At 35.7% G+C, this 25,171-nt stretch overlaps 1 protein-coding gene across 16 annotated transcripts in view; it reads right to left on the minus strand.

Annotated features, from left to right (window-relative positions):
• PEAK1 (pseudopodium enriched atypical kinase 1) overlaps window positions 1-25,171 on the minus strand; it is a 315,088-nt gene that overhangs the window by 136,243 nt on the left and 153,674 nt on the right. For 15 of the 16 annotated variants that reach the window (XM_003587568.6, XM_005222004.5, XM_010817120.4 and 12 more), the window contains one exon: window positions 21,239-21,401. The exons of the other annotated variant lie outside the window; for it this stretch is intronic. The gene's annotated coding sequence lies outside the window, so the exon portion shown is untranslated. The remainder of the gene's footprint in view (window positions 1-21,238; window positions 21,402-25,171) is intronic. 16 annotated transcript variants of the gene reach the window in all.

The following is a 25,171-nucleotide window of genomic DNA, read 5'->3' on the forward strand; positions in this document are numbered from 1 at the left end:
TCCTCCGTCCATGGGATTTTCCAGGCAAGAGTACTGGAGTGGGGTGCCATTGCCTTCTCCGAAATTAGACCTACATCAATACTAATAGTCAATTTAACAATAACATCTTAAATTATCTGACACTGATTTTCAAAAACAAATTCTACGGCCAAGAAACATATGGAAAAGTGTTCAATGTCATTAGTCACCAGTGAAAAGCAAATTAAAATTTCAATAAAATACCACCACAAGCTCACTGGAATGGCAAAAGCGATACAGTGTAATAACACCAAATGCTGGAGAGAATGTAGAATAACTGGAACTCTAGTATCTTATTTTTGCTTAGTTGTGCCATGCAGGATCTTTAGTTGCATCACGTAAACTCTTTGTTGTGGCATGTGGGATCTAGTTCCATGACCAGGGATTGAACCTGGGCCCCCCTGCATTGGGAATATGGAGTCTTAGGCACCGGACAACGAAGGAAGTCTCGGGAACTTTAATATCTTAACAGTGGGAGTGAAAGACACAGTAAATGACATATAACTCACAGAGAACAAGATCTTACAGGTAGAAAATCCTAAAGAATAGACACACACACACAACCATGAGAACTAATAAAAGAATTTGGCAGTTTCAAGATACAAGATCTACACCAAAAAATCACTTGTATTTCTAACACTAAAAATGAGCATGAAAATGAGATCAAGGAAACAATTCCATTTACAATAGAATGAAAAAGAATAAAATAGGAAGAAAATCAAGGAAGTGCAAGATTGTGCACTAAAAACTACAAAACATTAATGAAAGAAATTAAAGGAAACCTAAATAAATAAAAAAGCATTCCATGTTCATGGACTGGAAAACTTAATATTGTTAAGATATCAGTATTCTCAAAGTTGATCTTGTGATTCAATGCAATCCCCATCAAAACCTGTTTCCCTTATTTAGAAATTGACTGCACATCAAAGGAAACTATTAGCAAGGTGAAAAGACAGCCTTCAGAATGGGAGAAAATAATAGCAAATGAAGCAACTGACAAACAACTAATCTCAAAAATATACAAGCAACTCCTACAGCTCAACTCCAGAAAAATAAATGACCCAATCAAAAAATGGGCCAAAGAACTAAATAGACATTTCTCCAAAGATGGAGAAGACATCTCCATACAGATGGCTAACAAACACATGAAAAGATGCTCAACATCACTCATTATCAGAGAAATGCAAATCAAAACCACTATGAGGTACCATTTCACACCAGTCAGAATGGCTGCGATCCAAAAGTCTACAAATAATAAATGCTGGAGAGGGTGTGGAGAAAAGGGAACCCTCTTACACTGTTGGTGGGAATGCAAACTAGTACAGCCACTATGGAGAACAGTGTGGAGATTCCTTAAAAAACTGGAAATAGAACTGCCTTATGATCCAGCAATCCCACTGCTGGGCATACACACTGAGGAAACCAGAAGGGAAAGAGACACGTGTACCCCAGTGTTCATCGCAGCACTGTTTATAATAGCCAGTACATGGAAGCAACCTAGTTGTCCATCAGCAGATGAATGGATAAGAAAGCTGTGGTACATATACACAATGGAGTATTACTCAGACATTAAAAAGAATACATTTGAATCAGTTCTAATGAGGTGGATGAAACTGGAGGCTATTATATAGAATGAAGTAAGCCAGAAGGAAAAACATAAATACAGTATACTAACGCATATATATGGAATTTAGAAAGATGGTAACAATAACCCGATGTACGAGACAACAAAAGAGACACTGATGTATAGAACAGTCTTATGGACTCTGTGGGAGAGGGAGAGGGTGGGAAGATTTGGGAGAATGACATTGAAACATATATAATATCATGTATGAAATGAGTCGCCAGTCCAGGGTCCATGCACCATGCTGGATGCTTGGGGCTGGTGCACTGGGACGACCCAGAGGGATGGTATGGGGAGGGAGGAGGGAGGAGGGTTCAGGATGGGGAACACATGTATACCTGTGGTGGATTCATTTTGATATTTGGCAAAACTAATACAATTATGTAAAGTTTAAAAATAAAATAAAATTTAAAAATAAATAAATAAATAAAAAAGAGAGAGAAAAAAAAGAAATTGACAAGTTATTCATAAAATTCATATGGAATCTCAAGAGACTCTGAATAACCAAGACACTCGGATGGAAAAAAATGGAAAGATTCACACTTCTCCAGTTCAAAACTTATTACAAAGCTACAGTAATCAACATAGTGTGGTACTGGCATAAGAACAGACAAATGGAACAGGATTAGGAGTTCAGAAATAAACCCATACATTGGAAGTCAACTGAGTTTTGACAAGTGTGCCAAGATCATTCAATGGGCTAAATAATAGTTTCTTTAACAAACAGTGCTGGTAAAACTAATATCAACATGTAAAAGAATGAAGTTGGACCCCTACCTCACATCATATACAGAAATTAATTCAAAATGGATCAACAATCTAAATGCAAGCACTAAAACTATAAAGCTTTTAGAAGAAAACATGGGGAAAGTTTCATTATTTTGACTTTGATAATGGATACTTAGATATGATACCAAAAAATGTAAGAAATAAAAGAAAAAAATTTAAAATCTTCTGTGCATCAAAAGACACTATCAAGAAAATGAAAAAAAACTACAGAATGGGAGAAAATATTTACAAATCACATATCTAATAAAAGATTTGTATTTAGGATATATAAAGAACTCTCACAACACAATAGCAAAAAGAAAAGCAACTCAATTAAAAAATGAGCAAAGGACTTGAATACATTTCTCCAAAAATGATATAGAAATGGCAAAAAAGTAAACAAAAAGATACTCAGAATCATTAGTTATAAGTAAAATGCAAATCAAAACCCTGAGATATCACTTAAATCCACTAACATGGCCATAATCATAAAGACCAAAAAAAAAGCAACAACCAAGAATTGGTGAGCATATGGATCTTGTAAATTTCTGACAGGAATGTAAAATGGTACAGCTACTATGGAAAGCAGTGTGGTGATTCCTCAAAATTTAAAAATAGAATTATCATACTGCCCAGTAATTCTACTGCTGTGTATATACCCCAAAGAACTGAGAAAAGGGACTCAAACAAATATGAATGTTGTATTTGAATGTGAATGTTAACAGCGGCATTATGTTCAATAGCCAAAATGTAGAATCAACGCAAGTGTCCATTGACGAATGAATAAACAAAACGCAGGATGAATAAACAGAACAAAAATAAGTGCATGCTAAGTCGCTTCAGTCATGTCTGATTCTTTGCAACCCTATGGACTGCAGCCTACCAGGCTTCTCTGTCCATGGGAATTCTCCAGGCAATAATACTGGAGTGGGTTGCCATTTCCTTCTCCAGGGGATCTTCATGACCCAGGAATCGGACCTGAGTCTCTTATGTCTCCTGCATTGGCAGGTGGGTTCTTTACCACTAGCATCACCTGGGAATCCCCAGAACATAATGTACAATGGAATATTATTCAGCCATAAAAATGAATGAAGCATTGATACATGCTACAGATGTAGTTGAAATTCAAAAACATTATGCTAAGTAAAAGAAGTCACATATAAAAGATCACATATATTAGTACATTCATGTGAAATACCAAGAATAGTTAAAACCATATAGATAGAAAGCAGATTAGGAGTTGACAGGGGCTGGGCGAAGAGGGCGAATAAGGAATGATTGCTTAATGGATAAGGGATTTCCTTTTGGGCTGATGAAAATGTTTTGAATCTTGACAGAGGTGGTGGTTATACAACCTTGTGAATGTATTAAATGCTATTGAATTATGACTTTAAAATGGTTAATTTTATGTTATGTCAATTTTACCTCAATAAAAATAAATATATGAATAAGAAAAAAATTCTGATGCCTCTTATTAGAGTTATTAAGACCATTCTGGGTCTTGCCTAAAGAGGACACACACAGTAAAAAAGATTTAGAAATTACAAGAAGAAATTGATTATAGTTGCATTACAAAAAAATTATCTTTTATTTCACTTGAGAAATACAAGAGCAAATAACTTGAGGGATAAATAATCAGTAATCATATAAACATTGTTCTGTTTAGTTTCCTATATAATTACTCTTAACAGAGCTTTTGGTTGGACATACACATTTTTCTTGCTCAAATATTCCCTCGTCAATGAGTCCTATCCTTACTAATGTATTTAAAATTTCCATGACCTGTCTACTACTTCCAATCTATCATACTATACTTTGGTCCATAAAACATTAACACCTACTTAACAGCTAATAATGTGTAATGCAACTTACTAATTAGGCTCATTGTTGATGTTTATTTCCCTCTGCTAGAATATATGTTCCATGAAGATGGGCATTTTTGTCTGTTTTATTCCTGGATGAATTCTCAGTGCCTAGAACCATGCTCAGCACACTGTGAGTACTAAATAAATACTTGTGAGAGAATGAAGTGAATTAGCAGACCAGAGAAACTGAAAGCCAAGTGTCTAGGGAGGGAGGAAGAAGAGGGAAAACAATAAAAATCCTGTCATGCATCAGGTATCAGAACCTGTAGGCAAGTGCGTGTTGTAAAAACAGCAGATTGGTTGAACATATTAATAACTGAGGGTCCAGAGACTCATACTATTCAAAATGTTCATGATATTCAAAATTACCTGGCATATGAAGAACCCCATAGGAAAAGACAATCAACAGATGCCAGTGTCAAGATGACATAGACGGTAAAGTTACCTGACAAAGACATTTAATTACCCATTAAAAAATACTTGTGAAATACATACAATAGTAAAAACTCTTGAATCAAATGGAAAGTTAGAAAGTCACAGAAAAGAGATAGAAGATATGAAGAAAAACTAAATGGAAATTTTGGAATTGAAAAATACAACATTTTAAATGCAAAAATACACTGGGAAGGCTCAATAGCCAATGATAAAGGAAAAAGTCAGTGAATTTGAGGAGTTAATAAAAATTATACAATCTGAATGACAGAAATAAATTTGAGCTAACAAAAAAGAAAAAGAGGACAGTTCCAGAGACCAAAAATAACCAAAGGCCTATCATCAATGTTACTGGAGGCTCAGAAGGAAAGAAAAAAGAGCATGGTGCTACAGGGAACTCAGTCGAGTGCTCTGTGATAACCTAGAGGGTGGGATGTGGTGGGAGTTGGGAGGGAGGTTCAGGAGGGAGGGGACATATGTATACTTATGGCTGATTCACATTGTCGTATAGCACTGTGAAACCAAACAACATTGTGAAACAATTATCCTCTATTTAATTTTTTTTTTTTTAATTTTTGAATTGTAAAAAAAAAAAAAAGAATATGGTGCTAAAAATACAGGAGAAGAAATAATGTCTGAAAATCTCTCAAGTTTGGCAAAAGACACAAAGCTACAGATTTAAAAAGCCCAGTGAACTTAGTAAAGGATAAGCACAAAGATATCTAAACCCAGGATATCATAATCACACTTGATGAAAACTAAGAAACAAAAGTAGAAACTAGCCAAAGAAAAACAATACTTTTAGGGAATCAACCAGAATGACTTACGATTTCTCACCAGAAACAGCAGAGAATAGTGACAGGAAGTAACACATTATTTTTAAAGCCTTGAAGGAACTGAACTATCAACTAAGGATTCTACATTCAACAAAAATGTCCTTCAGGTGTAAAGGTCACATATAGATGCTTTAGATGAATGAGAACAAGAGAAAAGGTTGCCAGCAGACATGCTATAAAATAATTGCTTTTTCTGTTGTTCAGAGAGAAGCTATCAGTAGGAAGTTTGGAAGATTAGGAATAAAGAATGAGGAACAGAAACTGTAAATATCTAGATAAACATAACAGACTATTCTTTCCTCTTGAATTCCTTATGTTTGACATCTGAAAGCAAAAAATTATATGGTTTGATAGAGTTTTCAATGCATGTAGTGTAATATATAAGAAACATAACCTAAAGGGGGCAAAGATGAAGTCATTTTTATGGTTATAAGATTTCTACATTTTACTTGAAATAGTAAAATACTGGTTCTTAGTAGATTGTACAAGTTTAGTATGTACATTGTAATCCTTAAAAGAGTGTCTACAAAGATATAGAGCAAAACACATAATAGGTAAGTTAAACAGAAAAACAGAAAATGTTCAAATTAGTTAGGAAAGAGAAAACAATATTAAAAAAACAGAGATAACAAACAGAAAATAAATAGTACACCTAAATTCAAATATGTCAATTAGGACTTCCCTAGCTAGGCTTCAACAGTAATGAAACAAGAACTTCCAGATGTACAAGATGGATTTAGAAAAGGCAGAGGAACCAGAGATCAAATTGCCAACATCCATTGGATCATAGAAAAAGCAAGAGAATTCCAAAAAACATCTAATTCTGCTTCACTGACTACACTAAAGCCTTTGACTGTGTGGATCACAATAAACTGGAAAATTCTGAAAGATGAGAATATCAAACTACCTTACCTGCCTCCTGAGAAATCTGTATGCAGGTCAAGAAGCAACAGAACTGGACATGGAAAAATGGACTGGTTCAAAATTGGGAAAGGAGTACGTCAAGGCCGTATATTGCCACCCTGCTTATTTAACTTATACACAGAGTAAGTACATCATGCAAAATGCCGGGCTGGATGAAGCACAAGCTGGAATCAAGATTGCTGGGAGAAATATCAATAACCTCAGATATGCAGATGACACCACCCTTATGGCAGAAAGTGAAGAGGAACTAAGGAGCCTCTTGATGAAGGTGAAAGAGGTAAGTTAAAAAGTTGGCTTAAAACTTAACACTCAAGAAATGAAGATCATGGCATCCAGTCCTGTCACTTCAAGGCAAATATATTGGGAAATAATGGAAACAGTGACAGACTTTATTTTCTTGGGCTCCAAAATCACTGCAGATGGTGACTGCAACCATGAAATTAAAAGATGCTTGCTCCTTGGAAGAAAAGCTATGACAAACCTAGATAGCATATTAAAAAGCAGAGACATCACTTTGCTGAGAAAGGTCCATCTAGTCAAAGCTATGGTTTTCCCACTAGTCATGTACAGATGTGAAAATTGGACCATAAAGGAGGCTGAAGGACCACGAATTAATGCTTTTGAAGTGTGGTGTTGAAGAAGACTCTTGACAGTCCCTTGGACTGCAAGGAGATCAAACCAGTCAATCCTAGAAGAAATCAATCTTGAATAATCATCGGAAAGACTGATACTGAAGTTGAAATGCCAATACTCTGTCCACCTGATGGAAAGAGCCGACTCATTGGAAAAGACCCTGATGCTGGAAAAGATTAGGGCAGGAGGAAAAGGGGGCGACAGAAGAAAGATGGTTGGATGGCATCACAAACTCAATGGACATGAGTTTGAGCAAACTCTGGGAGATAGTGAAGGACAGGGAAGCTTAGCTTGCTTGCAGTCCATGGGGTCACAAAGAGTTGGACATGACTGACTGAACAATAACAAGAGCAACAAGAAGGACTTTCCTGGTGGTACAGTGGATAAAAATCCACCTGCCAATGCAGGGGACACAGGTTTGATTCCTAGTTGGGGAAGATTCCACATGCTGTGGAGCAACTAATCCCATACACCGCAACTACTGAGCCTGTGCTCTAGAGCCTGTGCTCTGCAACAAGAGAAGCTGCCAGTTAGAAGCCCACGCACAGCAACTACACAGTAGTCCCCACTCACTGCAACTAGAGAAAGCCCATACACAGTAACCAAGACTCAGTGCAGCCAAAAACAAATAAACGAAATAAAAATATGTCAATTACATTAAACGCAAATAGTATACACATTTAAGAGATTATCAGAATGGATCTGGAAAATCATGACTCAATTATTTGGTATTTACAAGAAACACAATTCAAATATAATTTTACGGGTAGATTAAACTTTTATTTTTTTTTAAGATAGATAGACATGAAGCCACTAATAAACATAAAGCTGGAGTGGTTATATTATCAAAGTAGACTTCAGGGTAAAGAAAATTAACAAGAATGAAGAGTAACCTTATATACTAAAAAATGTCAATTCTCCAAGAAGACATAGCAATTTTAAATGTGTATGCACCTAACAAGAGAGATTCAAAATGCATGAAGCAAAACCTGACAGATCTGAAAGGAAAAACAAACAGATAAATTACAATTACATTTGGTAATCTCAGCATTTCTCTCTCAGTAAACAACAGTGAACAAACAGCAATGACACAGAAGACCTAAACAAGGCCATCAACCAATTGAATCTAACTGACATTTATAGATATTTTCCAACAAAGGCAGCATATACATTCTGTTTATATGAAACATTTACCAAGATATACCATATCCTAGGTCATGAAAGAAATCTTAAGAAATTTAAAAGAATAGAAATCAAGAATGTTCCCTGCCCATAAAAAATAGAAATTAGAAACAGAAGGATAATAGGAAAATATCCAAATACCTGGAAACTGTCTAAACAATCTATGATTCAAAGAGGAATATTCAGAAGAAATTAGAAAATATTTTGGGGGACACTTCCCTGGTGGTCCAGAGGTTAAGATTCTGTGTTTTCACTGTAGGGGGCATGGGTTCAACCCCTGATGGGGGAACTAAGATCCCACAGCATGCTGTACACAATGCAGCCAATACGTGTGTGTGTGTACATATATATACACAGAGAGAGAGAGAGACTAATATACTTCTAATTAAATCTTTGCAAACATCTTTTCTCCTTAAATTTTACAGGTGTATATATACATATTTAAAAAATTGTTGATATATATTGCTAAAATGCCCTCAGAAAGATCTTTAAATTTTGACTCAAAACTTACTTCCTCTGAAAAACTTTGCCTGATTAGCCCTTTCCTATTGCTCCACCTGTGCAACTATTTGGCTTCATTAAAGTACTACTACTATATTTATTGGACCATATAAGCAATTACTGTTTTAATAAGACATTAGGCCTCTCGGCTATCTGCTTACAAAGCACATGATATCTTAGAGGAAATCTAAGTGAGGAAATAATAAACTTATGGGCTATGAAATGGGTAGCAAAATTGACATAAAAGATGAGTTATTAGAATTAATTGGGTAACACCCCATTTTCCATGAATGAAGCATATTCTAATCATTTTTAGGTTTTCCTATTGTTCTGCTTTGTGTGCCTCATAAGAGGCAGTGGCTTCTGGTACAGTTTGCATTGTCTGTATTATCTTTGGAATTAGTTAAAAAAAAAGTTCAAGCACTGAAAACTTGTATCAAATTCTCTGTATCTTCAAAATACATATATGCCCTCTCTAGATTTCTATCATGCCTCCCTTATAAGGCATGAAATTGAAGGCTAACTGATGTTGTGTGACAGAAAAGTGTAATAATTCAGAAACACTGGCTGTTGTGTTTTATTCCACTTGTGAAATGAAATCACATACATTAAAATAAGAATAAAGTCTCAAGTTGTGCATTTTTGGCATCTGACATTACTCACAAACAATTAGCTAGCACTAATCAGGTCCAATATTGTGAATGTTTCATTAAGAAAAAATTAATTAGCTCTGTTAATTATGAATGTCACAGGAAAATCCAGCCTCAAGCACTCTGATTGCTACTATTTGTTTTTAGGAATCATTTGCTGAGAATTGCTTCCCTTAGTTTTATTTCTATGCCTTAATTATACGATCTTAAAACATGGCAGCCCCTTGTATTATACGTTTCCTGCAAATATTAAGCAAATATGCTAAAGCAGGAGCATATTTTACATAACCACACATGTCAGACTAAATGTGAGCCAAGAAAAAGAATGAATGCAACTCATATCTGATTTATATTTGGCAAATACAGAGATATCATAAGCTTCTGGTCTAAATGCCTACATGGTATTTCCATGGCAACTGCATAAACATTTTCCCCATAACACACAGCAAACTTCATTCTTTATATCCCATTATTTATTTTTTCCACTCTCAGGGGATAGCCTAATTTATTCCCTAGGGAAAATCAATCAATGATTTTCTTAATCAGTGGCATTTGAAGAGTAGGTGGCACAGTTCTTTTTATGGAAAAGCAATTTCCACCAACGCTCTTGTTATGTGACAGAGACTAGGGGAGAATAAAAGTAGTACTTGCTTTCAGGAAAGTGTGAGTACAAGTTGCAATCTTCAAAGAGAGATGAGAATGTGCATTAGAAAATCCACAAAAGGCTGGCCAAAGTGATCACATGCAACTTCAACTCCCCTTTTGTCTGTGCATAGAGTATCACAGAGACTTCTTTACGTTAAAAAAAAAAAAGGCATTCTTTCATTTCTATAGAGTTTTGGCAGTCTTTAAAAAATTCCTTTGCTGCTTTCCTTGGGTGATAGACATTGTACAGAACTAGAGGCAAGAGAAAGACTACCCACTTAAAAGTGATGACAGTTCAAAGGAAGAATAAAGGGAAACCACGTCAGATTCCTTCACTTTGTCTATTCTTTCAGCCTGAGGTAATTATCATGATTCAAATTGCACCGGATGGAAGAGATCCCTTATTGGATTTTAGCTATCAAATGAACAATTTCCCAAAGTGCTCAGAAGGACAGTGGATCAACTAACATTCTTCAGTGTACTCAGCGCTCAGTGGGTTAGCAAAGGAAGCCCATTCAGGATGAGAATACATATTACCCAGTCCCTTCCTCTGAGCTTCCCTGGCACCACTATGATAGCACTTATCATGTTCTGTTATTGTTTATATATGAGTCCCTCAAAGGGTCTTTATAATACCCCTCCAATCTAACACAGTTAGATTGCTCTGTGAATAGTAGCATGCTTAATAAGCTAGTGGGTTAAATGAATATTTAGCTATAACATATACACATTTCCTACAATACGTAATGCTTCTCACTCAAAAGATTAAACTGTCTTCCAATTATTCCTTCTACCATTTAGATATTTCTATTCTCATGGGAGTTTTATTACTTCATTTCTATACAGTGAATCTCTTACCATCTCCTCTCTTTCATTTATCTTCAAGGCCTATGTTTAGTTATGAGGTAAGGGCTTTTGGGGTTTTTTTGTCTTTGTTTGTACTGTTCCAGTATCATTTGTTGGAAAGATTAATCTTTCTTCATTGGACTACTTCTTAACCTTGTAAAAAATCAATTGATCATACACACACACACACACACACACACACACACAACATCTGCATCTTGTTTCCTTTTAAACATTCCCCATGTGAAACTCACCTGTACTCTAGCACTGGTTATACAATGGCTCATTATTTAACATCAGAGAGTTCTAAAGTACCAGAATGTTTCATGTTTTCCTTTCTATATATGTTAAACCAACAGAAGGAAACAAAAGCTGGGCCTGACTCCAAGAAGAATGAGTTTCTTAGGGAATGAGTGTTTCCTTTCATTCCTACAATTTGGTATTTTTAGATAAGCTCTCCTGTGACCATGTGCCAGAATTGTTAATCTTCAAAATGTACAAGCTGGAATGATAAAAACTAATCCCCCCCCACCCCACCCCACCCCCCCGCCCCCGCCCCATTATTCTGTTGCTACTGCTTGGGGACCGTTAATTCAGAATTAAAACACCAGTGAGGTTAGGACTAACTGGCTTGCCTAGTACAAGCATTTGTGCAGATTTCTAGTTTCTCACCCTTATGAGAAGGTGAGTAACAGAAACAAGGAGATGCTTTGTATTTATCATGCTCTTCAACTGCCACATATGTTTAGTGGTATTCTAGCTGATTGTCATTAACTTAAAACATTTACTGCTAATTACATTTGGTACAAAGAATCAAAGGGTAAAGAATGTGTTCTCAACACCCACAGCAATCCTTTCTTTCACAATAAGATTTCTATCCCTTCCTCTATCCCTTATGCCATGGCAAGGTCCTTGGTGAAAGGACTTCTAAGCTCTTTTAGAAGTTCAGATAAACATCCTCTTTCTGGATAGTCTTGTCATGGCATTTTCAGAGGCTAACTCTTCCCACACATCATGACTGACTTCTTACTACCCAGTATTGTTGTCTTGCCAGCAAAACATGTGTGAAGGGAGACTTTCTACCACATGGTATAGTCATTTCTTGATCATCTGACTCTACTACAGAGTATTTCTGCTACAATGATCTCAGTAGTAAAGAATTAAAAGAGCTAATGTGAGAGATATAAGCCCACAGAAATAACTTTTTCCCAACAAAAGTCTTTAAAACTACATTTGAAAACCTAAAGAATGAAAGAATTACATTCTCCCAAAACACGATGCAGAATTAACTAGAAAACAGTGGTATTTTAGGTATCAAGAAGAGAACACAGGAGGACAAAGTCACAACACAACAGCAAATCCCCACTATTTTTTTTTTTTAAGTGAAAGAAGGTTTATCTAAAGAAACACACTCCATAGACAGAGTGTAGGGCATCTTGGAAGGCAGGAGAGGCATGAGAAATCTCTACTATTGACTATAGTTTGTTGCCACCTCACCTGTGCTATGTTTTATTTTGAGTTCATATGAAAAAATGCATTTAAATGAATATCACACATCATGAAAGATGGAAAAAGTACATCTAGTATATCATTATTTACATTTCTTGTTGTTTATGGGTACATACATAGGAATATATATTCACCAACCTCACAGCATTTTCTCCAGAAAAGGATGACAAGAATAAGATTGGAGAAAGATACAAAGAGGATTTCAATTGTTCCTAAATTGTTTTATTTCTTTAAAAAAAATGGGAAAATGTTGGCATTCAATTAATTCTTGGTGGTAAGATAACAATGTTTTTAATATTATTCTGAATTTTTCTGAATTCTTAGAATTTTTAATAATAAAAGATTTTAAGAGAAATAGAAATAATACCTAGCTACATTTTAGCTTGAAAGTAAAGCAGATTTCTAAACAAAGAAAACACAAGGAAGAACCTTCTTTTGTGGAATAGAGTAATATCTGATCAAAATGCATTTTGAACTACATAGTTTGAAAGAATATTTCAAGTGATACTGTAATTTCTGAGAAATACTGGATAAATAGATTTGCCTTCAAGAGCTTCCATTTAATTTTATATCAAGTAAGGATGTCAAAATAAAATAACTTGGATAAACTCTTCAACTTTAAAAGTCTATGTCCTTTTTTCCTGTAAAGGAGGTAAGTATATCTCTGTACATGTTATTCCTTTCGCCTAAAACAGGAATACTCTTTTCCTCTAGCTTGTTCCTTGGCAGTAAAATCCTGTTAACCAGTAACATTCAGCAGTAGGATTCATTTGTGCTTTGTGAAGTCTTTCCTCACCCTTCCCAAACAGAAAAAGCACTGTCACAGCTCTGTCCTCATATTCCCATTAATCTCTGAACACTGCTACTTACATGTTTGTCTGCTCTGTTAGAGAGACAGATGCCGGCACCTGCATCTGCTCTTCTTTGTATCCCAGGTACCCTCCATAGTGATATATTTACAGCCAAGAAAGAGATAATATACACAAATCACTTAAACTTAATGTTAGCACAAAGTAAATTAAAATTTTTTATCTATTGCAAATATTATTTTCCCCAAGTAAATATGTAATGAAATGAATGAATGAAGTCAGTATGTAAAATGGCATGAAATTACTCCATCAGTCAGATATGTTGTTCGTCCCACTATAAGGTAGAGGTATAACCCAGCTGATCGCTTAATATTCTTTCCAAAAGAATCCGCAGGATCACTTCGAATTTTATGCCCTTTAGTTTAGAAAGCAAGGATAACATAACTTTTCTGGTTCTTCTTTTACTTTTCCTCAAATTATTGGAACCTTGGATCAACAGCTTTTTACAAAGGACATGAAATATTCTTCATAAACAAAATCTCAGAAACATAAGATACACTAAACCTTGGACCGAAAACTGTTACAAAAAGGGGAACATTTTATCATACACATGTTTGGATAATATGCACTTGGCTGTAACAGTTGATTCAACCCTTGTTCTCAAATAAGGCTGTTTACAGTTCCTAGGGTGGAAGAGGGATGGTAGTACGACACAATGCAGGGGAGAGAGAACTTGGTAAAAAATAGCCAGCAATCCCTCCCAGGAACCCAAGGAAGCAGGAGGGTAGATCTCAGCACCCCTAGTACTTTCTTGGATCAATCTGCCTAGATGTGGCTCATGAAACAGTTGTTAACTGGGAGATTCTTTGAATCAATGGGATTGTCCTGGGAGTCCACCAGCCAGCCATAAGACCTAGAAATGCCCTTGGCAATATTAAAACCAAAGCAGACAACTGCCACCAGATGGGATGGGGAGGTTGGGGGTGGGGGTAGATCTGGAGCTCAAAGCCGCACCCTCAGAGCTTCTAACCAGGTTCTAGTGTAGCTCACCCTAGTCATTTCATTAATTCACAAGTAGCATAACATCTATGGGGTCGCAAAGAGTCGGACCTGACTGAAGTGACTTAGCTGCAGCAGCAGCAGCAGCAGCATAATGTTGCATTTTACAGGACTGAATTTTCTGGACCATACATATTAATTAAAATAGGGTTATTTTTTTAACTTTTTATTTTGAAACAAAAGAGTTATCAGAAGTTGCAAAGACTGTACAGAGAAGCCCCATTTACCCTTGAAAGTTTGCCCCAGTAGTCACATCTTATATAAATATAAAACAATATCAAGACCAGGAAACTGACATGGGTACAATGTATGTATATTCAATGTCATTCCATGACACATGTGGATTACTCTAGCTATCATCACAATTAAGATACAAACTATTCCATCACTGCAAAGATATCCCTTGGTGCTACCTCTTTATAGTCACACCCAACCTTCCCAAATCCATGGCAACAAATGTCTGTTCTCCATCATCATGATTGTGTCATTTTAAGAATGTCATATAAATGGAATCACACACACATCATGTGGCCTTATGTCCTTGAGATCCATCCAAGCTGTGATATGTATCAGTAGATCATTCCTTTTTATTGCTATTATTGTACTCCATAGTACGGATGTACCACAGTTTGTTTAGCCATTTACATATTGTAGACATGTTGGCTGGTACAATCCATGGCTATTACAAATAAAGCTGGTATGAACAATAAGGTACATGTTTTTGTGTGAACCTAAGTTCTCACTTTACTGGGTGTAATCCCCAACAGTGGGATTGCTAGGTCATGTGGTAAGTGTACATTTTTTAAAATAAACTATCGAATTATTTTCCAGTGTCTGTTCTGTTTTATATTCCTACTAGTAATAATATGAAAGATCTAGTTTCTTTGTATCCTCATCAGTATTAAGCACTGTTATTATTTTTTATCTTGGCTATTCTAACAGGTATACAGTGATAACTCATCATGGCATTAATTTTCATTTCCCTAATAGCAAGTGATATTGAATATCTTCAATGCGCTTCTCTGCCAATGCTATTAAGACTATATCCTCTTTGGTGAAGTTTTCATGTCTTTTGCCCATTTTTGAATTGATTGTTTTAACTGTTGAGTTTTGCGGGTCCTTAAGTATTCTACATATGACTTTTGTCTTCTCATCCTTTTAACGAGGTCTTCTACAGAGCAAGAGTTTTAAATTTTGATCAAGTCTGACTTATCCATTTTTCTTTCTTTTATGGTTGTGCTTTGCTGTCCTAACTATTCTTCACTAACCTCCAGATCCTAAAGATTTTCTCACAGGGAGCCCATCCTGGTGCTCTGTGATGACCTAGAGGGATGGGATGGAGGAGGAGAGGGATAAACTCAAGAGGGAGGTGATATATGCATAATTATAGCTGATTTGTGTTGTATGGCAGAAACCAACACAACATTGAAAAGCAATTTCCCCCCAATTAAAAACAAAAAAACAAAAACAGATTTTCTCCTACATAAAACTTCTAAAAAGTTTTCTAGTTTTACATTTAAATCTATGATTCACTTTAAGTTAATTTTTGTATAAGGTGAGAATTTAGGCTGAGAATTTAGGTGAGAATTAGGCTTTTTTTTCTTTTCTATGAATTTTCAATTGTGCTCAGTTGCTCAGTCATGTCCAACTCTTTGCAGCCCCATGGACTGTAGCCCACAAGGCTCCTCTGCCTATGGAATTTTCCAGGCAAGAATACTGGAGTGGGGTGCCATTTCCTACTAAAGGAGATCTTTCTGACCCAGGGATGAACCCGCCTCTCTTTTGTCTCCTGTATAAGACAGGAGGATTCTTTACCACTAGTGCCATGTTGCTCTTGCATTATTTGATAAAAAGATAGTCCATTCTCCATTGAATTACCTTTATACTTTCGTTAAAAAAAACAAAATCAGCCGGCTATACTTGTGTAGGGCTATTTCTGGGTTATCTATTCTGTTACTGATTTATATGTCTATCCTACTGCTAATACCAGTCCTGAGTACTGTGGCCATATAAATTTTGCAATCGGGTAGAGTGGTTCCTTCCATCTTCCTTCTTTTTCAAAGTCATTTTAGCTGTTCAAATTTCTTTGCCTTTCCACTCCACATAAATTTAAAAATTTTTGCCAGGATTTTAGGAGTTGACTTAAGCCTATACATCAATTTACAGAGAACTGATTTATGCTTTATTGACTATGCCAAAGCCATTGCCTGTGTGGATCACAATAAACTGTGGAAAATTCTGAAAGAGATGGGCATACCAGACCACCTGACCTGCCTCTTGAGAAACCTATATGCTGGTCAGGAAGCAACAGTTAGAACTGGACATGGAACAACAGACTGGTTCCAAATAGGAAAAGGAGTACGTCAAGGCTGTATAGTGTCACCCTGCTTATTTAACTTCTACGCAGAGTACATCATGAGAAACGCTGGGCTGGAAGAAGCACAAGCTGGAATCAAGATTGCTGGAAGAAATTTCAATAACCTCAGATATGCAGATGACACCACCCTGATGGCAGAAAGTGAAGAGGAACTCAAAAGCCTCTTGATGAAAGTGAAAGAGGAGAGTGAAAAAGTTGGCTTAAAGCTCAACATTCAGAAAACGAAGACCATGGCATCTGGTCCCATCACTTCATGGGAAATAGATGGGGAAACAGTGGAAACAGTGTCAGATTTTAATTTTTTGGGCTCCAAAATCACTTTAGATGGTGATTGCAGCCATGAAATTAAAAGATGCTTACTCCTTGGAAGGAAAGTTATGACCAACCTAGACAGCATATTAAAAAGCAGAGACATTACTTTGCCACAAAGATCTGTCTAGTCAAGGCTATGGTTTTTCCTGTGGTCATGTATGGATGTGAGAGTTGGACTGTGAGCACCGAAGAATTGATGTTTTTGAACTGTGTGGTGTTGGAGTAAACTCTTGAGAGTCCCTTGGACTGCAAGGAGATCCAACCAATCCATTCTAAAGGAGATCAGTCCTGGGTGTTCATTGGAAGGACTGATGCTGAAGCTGAAACTCCAATACTTTGGCTATCTCATGCAAAGAGTTGACTCATTGGAAAAGACTCTGATGCTGGGAGGGATTGGGGGCAGGAGGAGAAGGGGATGACAGAGGATGAGATGGCTGGATGGCATCACTGACTCCATGGATGTGAGTCTGAGTGAACTCCCGGAGTTGGTGATGGACAGGGACACCTGGCGTGCTGTCATGGGGTTGCAAAGAGTCGGACACGACTGAGCGACTGATCTGATATATGAATTTAACAGAAAATGTATGCCACTACTATATTGAAATAGATAACCAACAAGGATGTACTATAGCACAGGAAACTCTGATCAATATTCTGTAATAACATAAATGGGAAAATAACCTGAAAAAGAACAGATACATGTATATGTGTAACTGAATCACTTTGCTGTACACCTGAAATTATACTGTTAATAAACTATGCTCCAATATAAAATAAAAATTCAAGATGAACTGGTCTCCAAATTCACTACTATTTTTGTTTTTAGTAACAGTATCAGTTACTGAGACTGAAAAAAATGAAGAATTTTCTTAGGATAAAGAGAAAGGCACATAAGACTTTAAGGGAGGACAGCTGAGTAAACAGGCCAGTTTTGCACTTTTTCCTCAGCTATTTTTCCCTTCTCTGTCCTCTGTCTCTATCTCAGATAAATGTGGGTCTAATGATATCATCTTCAAGTATCTTTTCTATTAAATAATAACTACTACTTTAAGAACATAATCAGAACAATGAGAAATCACTGACAGAATAAAACTGATGTTGCAAAAGAAAAATAGTATATTAAGGGAACATAATTTCACAAAACTGAAATGAGAATGCTGCTAATAATAAGACCTCTCCTTATCTGCCACTGGGTAAATAAAAATTTTAACAAGTTGAAGTTTTGAAGTATTGAATGTTTATAAACTAGAATAAACTCCTGGTTAAACTCCTGGTTAAGAGTTTAGGTTATGGAGCTGACTCTACGTTGAACTAGCAACTTGATGCAGGGCAATTTAAATAACTTCCCTGAGAATGTGTTTCCTCAAATGTAAGATGGAGATATTTAATAATATGACCTATGTCAAATAGAGTGGTGAAGCCTCAGATAATGCATATTAAACACTAATCCCAATGCTTCGCATATAGTAATCACTCAGTACACATTAATTACTATTATGTTAAATTCCTATTTGTCTGGGCAAATTATAGCTAGGCTTCCCTCCATAAGGACAGTTTTCCTAAATGGAGCCTATTAAGCTTTATGAGTTTAAGATCCTTTATAGATACATTATTTGCAGTGGTCTTACCATCTGCAAGAATATACTCTATTCCCAAGAATCATAATTTTAAGCTAATGAACTTAGATAAAACTGGGTGTTCGATTCAACTTTAACATAGCTAGAACATTATCTTTTAAATTTTAGCCTATTCAGGGTGGCCATGATAGTTTGTACAGTTAGAAATGTGAATTTCTAATTTAGAAATTCTGTCAGCTGCACAGTCAGAAGCCTGATTCCATTCCCTCATCAAAAGCCACAATAGATTTGGGATTCTGGAGGCACTCAGCTTAGATGGGACCTGAAAAAATAAGTAATATGTAATTCAGGTAGTCTCATATATGTGAATTACATAACTTCTGAATTGGACTTGATGGGAAAATAAAGTCAATATTTTTATTTTGCCTTCCCTGGTGGCTCAGACGGTAAAGCGTCTGCCTACAATGCGGGAGGCCTGGGTTTGATCCCTGGGTCAGGAAGATCCCCTGGAGAAGGAAATGGCAACGTACTCCAGTATTCTTGCCTGGAAAATCCCATGGACAGAGGAGCTTGGTTGGCTACTGTTCATGGGGTTGCAAAAAGTTGGACACGACTGAGCGAGTTCATTATCACTAGAGAGGTCAAGTTCTAATTTAATTTGATCCTTGTTAATATTATGACCCTAAAAAACAAATTTGGTAGTGAAAAAAGTAGAAATTAATGATTAGAAAAAGCCACTCCCTGTGGATTTCAATGATCCTATCCATGGTTACCAAAAATCACTGTGAAAGGGAGTGTTAGTCGCTCAGTCGTATCCAACTCTTTGCGATCCCATGGACTGTACCCCAGCAGGCTCGTCTGTCCATGGAATACTCCAGGCATGAATACTGGAATGGGTTGCCATTTCCTTCTCCAGTGAATCTTCTCCACCCAGGGATCGAGCTCGGGTCTCCTGGATTATAGGCAGATTCATGACCATCTGAGCCACCAGGGAAGCCCTCCAAATCACTGAGGGATGAATTTAAATGGAAATAAATGTTTGGTAAGGAGTGGTAAATGTATCACAATAAAAATTTTGACAATATTGTTTGTTTTGGGTTCATTAATGAAGCTGTGGTTATACGAGGTTATAGAATCAGATACAATCAAATGGATAAAGAAAACTTAGATCATTATTGGAGAAGACATGGAAGTTTGCTGACATTCTTTTTTTTTTTAGCTGTACCACGTGGCTTGCGGGATCTTGGGTCCTTGACCAGGGATAGAACCCAGGCTCAGGGCAGTGAAAGTGCTGAGTCCTAAGACTGGACCTCCAGGGAATTCCCCAGTGACTTTGTATGTACTAGTTTTTTGCATAACTGGATATTCAGCACTTAAGTTTTGCTATGTTTCAAAAGCTACTTTCTTCAACTTTGTATAATTTTTTAATAGTTGAGGACTAGAAAGAATTTGTTCAATATTTTAAAATGCTAAATGCTGGGAGATAGTGACAAGCATATGGAAATTCCTAACTATGCCATAAGTAGAAGTTTAACCAATAATTGGATAATTAAAAAGAAAAAAATTAATGTTAAGGTATTTCCTATCCAGGTTAATGTTAGTACAGGGAACATTCCTTACATACTACTTATCCTGGGTTACACTTACCAATATAAATCATTTTCCTGAAATAATAGGTCCTACATTCCTTAGAATCATTAGGATTAGTCATTGATTAGGACTGTATTTGATTTTTCACATGTTCTGATTTCAAAGTAAGGACCTAGTTTTACTCAACTGCATTCATTCACTACCAAGACACAATGACTCAAGTAAACAAATGGTTATCCCTCAAAACCAAATTAATAGACTTTTCCAATGAATAAAAGTTCTAATTGTTCACTAGGATGCCATTAAAGTTGCAAACATTTGAGTTTTTACAAAACATGTGTTGAAACAATTTTGGCCTAAGATCAAGGAGATTTGAGAAGACTGACAAAGAATTTTAAGTCCTTCTATAATTGCTTTCCACTCTACTTAAAATGTAACAATCACTGTGATTTCACAATAAGAAATAATTCTATAATTTTTTCAAACTTCTCTCTCCTTTTCAATTTTGGATCCTTGTGTCTTTTTTTTAAATGACAGAATACTTAAAACCTGGTGTCTTTTATAACCCTAAATTCCTGAGAAGGAGGGGGAGAGGATAAAATAAAGATTAAATTAAAATAAGATGTCAGATATGAAAGGAAAAAGATCAAGAGACCAGATGTCACATAAGGAAACTAAAAAAACAATATGAAATAAAGTTCAGAAAATAAGATTATAAAACACTTTCACATGTGATAGAATACTACCATTTATGTTGCCCGAGTTGCTTTTATGAAAGGAAAAAATATTTGGCAAAGGACAGACCTGTAAGTATACTAATACTATGCCATATTCTTACTCAAATAGGCTTATCTGTTTCTATGTTAAGAAGTTGATAACCTGGGGGAAAAAACAACAATTCTTTTGGCTAATATCAGAGCCAAGCATTAAAAGAGAAAATAAAATCCTAACTATGCTAAATAAGTTATAAAATTATCAGCTATCTGCACTTTGCTATTTATTAAGGTAAATATTTAAAGTTAAAAAAAAATCCTTTCAAGTGATCTAAAGTTCTTGGTGGAAACATGAGAATTCTGGTTACCATTTAAATTTGAAGTACTTCATCCATTTCGGTGACAAAGGTGGTTTTAGCAGCTATAATTACATTCCTTTATATCTCAAAGTGCTTTGGGTCCTTCCAAGATGAATGAATGTCCTTTCTTCCTTGCTTCTCATTCCTTATTTTCTGAAGATAGTGGTGTTTACTGCAAGAGAACAGCACAAAATAGAGCTAAACTGGAGAAGTAAACTAGTTTTAAATATATTGGACATTTTCTTTCATTTAGGATATTCTTAATTTTACCCTTACTCAATAGTTAAAATTGGACTTATTTGTTTAAGAAGTAACTTCCTTACTTAGGAAGTGACATGGATAGAATCTTACACACTCAAGAACTATCCATGACATACCCAAGAATGAAGCAACTTATATGAATCAAACTAGTACTGATGCATTTGAAGCTTTCTAAGACTTCATTTGATTGTCTTCATATATTTCTATTTTTGGCTACAAATAAAAGAATATGAAACATAAAATCTACTTCACCTTCATAAAAATTCAATTCTAAGTAACAATATCCAATTTTGATACAGCCTCTCTCAAATATGAAAGTATTTATCTCCAATTACAAAAATTTCTATAGCCACTTTGCAGTTTTACTTTAGGTTTAAGTATAAAATATACTTATAATTTGGCATACAAAATATCACTTAAGATTAAAATAATAAATTCCTATCTATTTCTGACTCTTGAGCACTAATTACATGTATGTTTAAACAGGCCCAACTCCTCATTTGCTTTTTCTATAACACTAAATACAAGGAAAATAACTAGAAGAGTTAAGAAAGAAAAAGATAATGTGAAAACTTTTAAATGATTCCAGATTGAGCTTACATACTGTAGAATTGAATCTTTCAAGAGATTTTAATACAACAAAGGCACATTTTAAAAAAGGACACTTTTGTGCAACATCAAACAATATCTAACTCTAACTGGGTTATTCATGATGAAAACAATATCCAATATTCTTACAGTGTTTATATCTATCACTTCAAGTGGTGTATAACAATGATGAGTGTCATGTAGGAGAAATATTACCAAGAAATTACCAAAAAATTACCAAGAAATATACATATATCACTAAAGTCATGTCCGACTCTCCACAACCCCATGAACTGCAAGATGCCAGCCTCCTCTTTCACTGTTTACCAGAGTTTGCTCAAAGCCCAGTATCACAAAAACAGTGGCAAAATCAGTTATTCTTTTTTCCACTATGAGTTTTTAAAGAGGAAAAATGCAATCAATGCCTATTTTATTTTGAAATTTGAATATGAAAAGAAATTGAACTTACAGACATACAAATAGTGATAACCTAGAAAAGTACTTTGTGAGAGAGAAGTTAAGTGATTTCCCATGGGTAAGTGTTGGTTAGTGACAAAACTGAAATGAGAACCTACATCGCCTTACTCTTTCCTAATGCAGTGATCTATTATCCTTTTATAATCTACCCTGCATCCCTTGAAATAGTCTTTTTCTGAATGCTTTATTCTGATGTGTTTGGTAGAACTCAAACTTTAAATTTGAAATATCCCCTCAAAAACTTCTCATGTCTGCTATAACCTTCCACTAGGCCCTATGGAGTCTCCTCCACATGTGAACTTAAGTAATCAGCCAAAGATTTGAAAGGAAAGACATGCTAATTTTGAGGGTGCCTACTCTGTGCCTCTCTCCTTTCTAGGGATGTTCACCACTGAATTCCAGAACAACTGGTATGAGTTGAATAGGGTTGTACGTTAGATAGTAGTAACCAATCAACCAATTGTAGGTTGTAGGTTAGATGGTAGTAACCAAACAACCAATTGAATTCCTGATTGTGATTATTTTATCCTGATCATGTGGCAGAATGTCTTTGTAGGAAATGTACTCTAGAGTATTCAGTGGTGATGCAGTATAACATCAGCAACTTACTCTCAAGTGATTCAGGAAAAATTATCTGTATCATTCTTACAATTTGCATATAACTTCGATATTATTATAATATAAAAAGAAAAAAATTAATATATCAGTACATCAGTCACATTTCCAAAATGTCTTCTGTGGAAGTCTGATACAGCTAAATGCTTAAAGAAAAAGTAGTTCTATATAGTGAAATAAATTTGGGTAAAGTTACTCGTATTCCTTCTTGGTGATTCACTATACACATTACCCTATCAGATATTTCTACAAATCACACCTTAGGCATCCTTTCATTTATTCATTCTTCCAACCACATAAATTATACTTAAGGCCTACTATATGAAAGGAAATGTTCTAAGTAGTAGAGATAGACAGACAATAGAGAAGGCAAGATCTCTCCTCTCAGAGAGCCAACATTTTAATACAGAAAGAGACAAGTCAGTAAATGAACAAACTAATTTCAGATGGTGATAAATACATCGAAGAAAATAAAACTGGATGTTAGAGGCTGGGAAGGTGGAGGTGCCGTTTGAGACAGTGTATAAAGGAAGGCCCTCAGGAGACATGATCCTCAGGTTGAAATGAGCCAGATGTGGAAAAATTTAGGAGGCGAATTTTCCAGACATAGGAAGACATACATGTTGTAAGACAGGAATAAGCTTATGATGTTCATGGGAAAAAGTTTCTAAATTATCAAAATAATGAAATAGGAATTTTTGAGAAAAACCTCTTAAGTACCATATCCCTCAAAACACATGTGAAAATTGGCCATATTTTAAAACTATTGACTCCTATGTAACAACAACAATAAAATAACAATTACTAAAAATTCTTAACCTATTTTTTTTTTAACTAACTACATGAATTCTCTTTGGAAGACAATTTTCTATTACTTCAAAGCTTCTTTCAGAACCAATCCTTATTTTATAATTGAGTAAAAAGATTATTCTCTCTTTGCATGGAAAATGAAATGAATTGCCTGCTTTCCCCTCCCCTGGATGATGTACCAGAGTGTTGGGAAAATTTCATGAAGACATGTAGACATGAAAAGTATTCCCTGAATGTATATAGAGCTATGTTACTATGCACTCACTGAGGCAACAGCAGCATATACCTAAATTCTCTTCTAGAACTTTGACAGCACTGGGTTTGCACACTGCTAAAGAACAACTTCAATTATAAACACTAATGAAGGAAAATACTCTTAATCATTCACAGGATTCCCTGGTGGCTCAGACAGTAAAGAATCTGTGTGCAATGCAGGAGACCCATGTTTGATCCCTCGATCGCAAAGATCCCCTGGAGAAGGAAATGGCTACCCACTCTGGTATTCTTGCCTGGAGAATCCCATGGACAGAGAAGCCTGACAGGGTACAGTCCATAGGGTCGCAAAGAGTCAGACACAACTGAGCGACTGTTACTTTTGCTTTCAATCATTCAAGGGATAATTGTATATATAAAACTGAAAAAAATCATACACTGCATGTATCAATACTGCTGTACATATTAGAAAAACTCTGAGTACTCTAAGAGGCGACTGGACCAGCATGCTAAGCTACATTAGGTGGAAAAAAGAGATTATGCTTTAAATGTATTTTGCATTCTAACTGGCTAACAGGGATATGTGGAAGACAATACAGAAGCAAAGGTAATGAAGGGAAAAGTATATTCTCAAAACTAGGAAGTAAGAAGAAAAATCCCTAGATCTGAGGAGGGAAAATGACTAGACCATTCAGGTATGACCTAAATCAAATCCCTAATGATTATACAGTGGAAATGAGAAATAGATTTAAGGAATTAGATCTGAGAAACAGAGTGCCTGGTGAACTATGGATGGAGGTTCATGACACTGTACAGGAGACAGAGAGCAAGACCATCCCCAAGAAAAAGAAATGCAAAAAAGCAAACTGGCTGTCTGAGGAGGCCTTACAAATAGCTGTGAAAAGAAGAGAAGCCAAAAGCAAAGGAGAAAAAGAAAGATATACCCATTTGAATGCAGAGTTCCAAAGAATAGCAAGG

This window comes from Bos taurus, chromosome 21 (genome assembly GCF_002263795.3).
Source record: "Bos taurus isolate L1 Dominette 01449 registration number 42190680 breed Hereford chromosome 21, ARS-UCD2.0, whole genome shotgun sequence".
Lineage (NCBI taxonomy): Eukaryota > Metazoa > Chordata > Mammalia > Artiodactyla > Bovidae > Bos > Bos taurus.